A 4,880-nucleotide genomic window follows, 5' to 3' on the forward strand; every position below is an offset into this window, starting at 1 on the left:
GCGCCAAATTCAAAACAACAGAAATCCCATAATTAAAATTCCTCAAACATCCAAGTATTTTACACCATTTTAAATATACACTTGTTGTAAATCCAGCCAAAGTGTCCAATTTCAAAAAGGTTTTACGACGAAAGCACACCAAACGATTATGTTAGGTATGAGCCAAGTCACAGAAAAAGACAGCCATTTTTCCAGCTAAAGAGAGCAGTAACAAAAAGCACAAATAGAGATAAAATTAATCACTAACCTTTGATTATCCTCATCAGATGACACTCATAGGACTTCATGTTACACAACACATGTATTTTTTGTTCGGTAAAGTTCATATTTATATCCAAAAATCTGAGTTTAGGCAAGACGCTACTGTATCACTTGGCAAAAAGCCTGAGAAAATGCAGAGCGCCAAATTAAAATTAAATACTATGAAAATTACTATAAAAATCTAACTTTCATTAAATCACACATGAAAGATACCAGATTAAAGCTACACTGGTTGTGAATCCAGCCAACATGTCAGAATTCAAATAGGCTCTTCAGCGAAAGCATACGATGCTATTATCTGAGCATAGCACAATAGTAAACAAAGACAGAGAAGCATATTTCAACCCTGCAGGCGCGACACAAAACGCAGAAATAAAAATATAATGAATGCCTTACCTTTGACGAGCTTCTGTTGTTGGCACTCCAATATGTCCCATAAACATCACAAATGGTCCTTTTGTTCGATTAATTTCGATTAGTTGCGTCAGTTTGTTTTCTTTTTGTATTGAACACAGATCATCCCGTCTTCAAAATGATGGATTATTAACGCTTAAAAATACCTAACGTTGTATTACAAAAGTAGTTTGAAATGTTTTGGTAAAGTTTACATGTAACTTTTGATATATTTTGTGGTGACTTGGCGAAAATTGGAAGCTGTGTTTTTCTGAATGAAACGGTCCAAATAAATTGACATTTTGGATATATATCGACGGAATTAATCGAACAAAAGGATCATTTGTGATGTTTATGGGACATATTGGAGTGCCAACAAAAGCATTTCGTCAAAGGTAAGGCATGATTTATATTTTATTTATCCGTTTTGTGTCGTGCTTGCAGTGTTGAATTATGCTACTCTCTTTGTTTACTGTTGTGCTATCATCAGATAATAGCATCCTATGCTTTCGCCGAAAAACCTTTTTGAAATCTGACATGTTGGCTGGATTCACAACGAGTGTAGCTTTAATTTGGTATCTTACATGTGTGATTTAATGAAAGTTAGATTTTTATATCATGTTATTTGAATATGGCGCGCTGTATTTTCCCTGGCTATTGGCCGGTGGGACGTTTGCGTCCCACCTGCCCCAGAGAAGTTAATGCAACCGCTGTGCAGGATTTCCAAAAGCTTAACGGCAAAAGCACAATTTTCAATACTCTGAGAACAGCGTTCAGCCACAAAAGGAAGCCATAAAATTACCCGCCAAAATGTGCAGTCAACAAAACTCATAAATAGCATTATAAATCTTCACTTACCTTTGCTGATCTTCGTCGGAATGCACTCACAGGACTCCCACTTCCACAAGAAATGTTAGTTTTGTTCGGTAATGTCCATCATTTATGTCCAAATAGCTATTTTTGTTAGCGTGTTTGGTAAAGAAATCCAAAGTCAGGAAGCGCATTCACTAAAGGAAGACAAAATGTCAAAGAGTTCCGTAACAGTCAGTAGAAACATGTCAAACGATGTATTGAATCAATCTTTAGGATGTTTTTAACATAAATCTTCAATAACGTTCCAACCGACTTCCATTGACTTCAGATGTGCGATGGAACAGAGCTCCCTCTCACGTGAACGCGCATGGTCAGAGTATGGTCAGGTCATGGTAGACCTGACTCATTCCTGTCTCCTTCGGCCCCACTTCACAGTGGAGGCATCAGACAAGGTTCTACAGACTGTTGACATCTAGTGGAAGCCGTAGGAAGTGCAAACTGATCCATATCCCACTGTGTATTCGATAGGCGATGAGTTGAAAATCGACCAACCTCAGATTTCCCACTTCCTGTTTGGATTTCTTCTCAGGTTTTTGCCTGCCATATGAGTTATGTTATACTCACAGACATCATTCAAACAGTTTTAGAAACTTCAGAGTGTTTTCTATCCAATACTAATAATAATATGCATACATTAGCAACTGGGACTGAGGAGCAGGCAGTTTACTCTGGGCACCTCTGGGCACCTTTCATCCAAGCTACTCAATACTGCCCCTGCAGCCATAAGAAGTTAACATGTTTGCAACAACTTTGAAATTAGATTTTTGAGAAACATGGATGAACGTCTAATTCTGATGTGAGACTGTGGGAGGTTGTTGCACATGCAATCAGACCCATGATCCCTTTCCTTGTCCAAATAATCTACAGACCCATGTGATGGGGAGGCAGGTAGCCTAGTGGTTAGAGCATTGGGCCAGTAACCAAAAGGCTTTTGTATCGAATCCCTGAGCTGACAAAGTAAAAATCTGTCGTTCTGCCCCTCAACAGGGCAGTTAACCCACTGTTCCCTGGTAGGCTGTCATTGTAGTTAAGAATGTGTTCTTAGTTGAGTGACAGGACAGTAGGTGTTTGAGTGGCAGGACAGTAGATGTTTGAGTGACAGGTTAGCATTTTTTGTCATGAATCCTGTTCTTGAGGCATCTCTGCAGATTGGTCACTTGCTGGCACAGGTACAAAGTCATTAAATCTGATTTTAACCCTAACCTTAACCACTGATGCCTAACTCTAAACTTAAATGTAGTGTTTCACATTTACAATGTAGCAAATTTTGACATTGCAGCTGGACTATCGAAGGGGAAATCGCTCAGTTCGGCCTCCAGGACAAGACTCATCACAATATAGGTCAACCTGCATGTGTAACAGGAGCAGATGTGCATGATAGACACATCTATGCTATAGGTTGAAAATACCATAGAGTATAATGTGTGACGAAAAGATGTCACTGCTGACGTGAACGTGCCATTAGTGTTCAAGGGATATGACCATACAGTGGGTCTGTGGAAGAGATGCAACAATTAGTATGTGATTGTCATGAAATATAGGACATGCCTTCAGAGCATACCACAGGCAGGCTTGAGAAAACCATTAAAAGGAAACTCATGAATTAACTTTTGACAGTACAGTAACATCACATTGGACATCTTGGGAATATGGCTGTACATGGTGTGTTTTAGAGTGGCATTGTGCATTATGAACATCACTGAGCATCAGTGGAATTCAACACAGTGTATATATGTGAAACATATGAGAAGGCCATAAGAATAGCATGCAAATAACATAAATCACTGTTGGTAACACACCATCAATACAAACGCTACCTTATCCAATCAATCTATATCTATCCTTTAGATACAGCAGCAACATAGAGAGGAATTTAATGATTTGTGGAGTATAAACAGTGTACAGACAAGCCAACGGAGGGGAATCAATTTAGCATTGACTGAAACACAGAAAGATACGGTCTCCAGTTACAACCTGCTGTAGCATGTGAATACATGTACGATGAAAGCCAATAGAGTGGAATCCCCAAGGAACTAACAGGTAGGATGTGAACAAGGAACTGACAGATGAGATGTGAACAAGGAACTGACAGGTAAGATGTGAACAAGGAACTGACAGGTAGGATGTGAACAAGGAACTGACAGGTAGGATGTGAACAAGGAACTGACAGGTAAGATGTGAACAAGGAACTGACAGGTAGGATGTGAACAAGGAACTGACAGGTAGGATGTGAACAAAGAACTGACAGGTAGGATGTGAACAAGGAACTGACAAGTAGGATGTGAACAAGGAACTGACAGGTAGCATGTGAAGAAGGAACTGACAGGTAAGATGTGAACAAGGAACTGACAGGTAAGATGTGAGCAAGGAACTGACAGGTAAGATGTGAACAAGGAACTGACAGGTAAGATGTGAACAAGGAACTGACAGGTAAGATGTGAACAAGGAACTGACAGGTAAGACGTGAACAAGGAACTGACAGGTAAGATGTGAACAAGGAACTGACAGGTAGGATGTGAACAAGGAACTGACAGGTAAGATGTGAACAAGGAACTGACAGGTAGGATGTGAACAAGGAACTGACAGGTAGGATGTGAACAAGGAACTGACAGGTAGGATGTGAACAAGGAACTGACAAGTAGGATGTGAACAAGGAACTGACAGGTAGCATGTGAAGAAGGAACTGACAGGTAAGATGTGAACAAGGAACTGACAGGTAAGATGTGAACAAGGAACTGACAGGTAAGATGTGAACAAGGAACTGACAGGTAAGATGTGAACAAAGAACTGACGGGTAGCATGTGAACAAGGACCTGACGGGTAAGATGTGAACAAGGAACTGACAGGTAAGACGTGAACAAGGAACTGACGGGTAGCATGTGAACAAGGAACTGACGGGTAAGATGTGAACAAGGAACTGACGGGTAAGATGTGAACAAGGAACTGACAGGTAAGATGTGAACACGGAACTGACAGGTAAGATGTGAACAAGGAACTGACAGGTAAGATGTGAACAAGGAACTGACGGGTAAGATGTGAACAAGGAACTGACAGGTAAGATGTGAACAAGGAACTTACAGGTAAGATGTGAACAAGGAACCGACAGGTAAGATGTGAACAAGGAACTGACGGGTAAGATGTGAACAAGGAACTGACAGGTAAGATGTGAACAAGGAACTGACGGGTAAGATGTGAACAAGGAACTGACAGGTAGCGTGTGAACAAGGAACTGGCAGGTAGGATGTAAACAAGGAACTGACAGGTAGAATGTGAACAAGATATGGGAGGTGGACAGATGAGCTCAGCAGTGTAATGATCAGTGTTGGGGATAAGTCAACTACATGCAGATCAGC

The sequence above is a fragment of the Salvelinus alpinus genome, chromosome 21 (assembly GCF_045679555.1).
Source record: "Salvelinus alpinus chromosome 21, SLU_Salpinus.1, whole genome shotgun sequence".
NCBI lineage: Eukaryota > Metazoa > Chordata > Actinopteri > Salmoniformes > Salmonidae > Salvelinus > Salvelinus alpinus.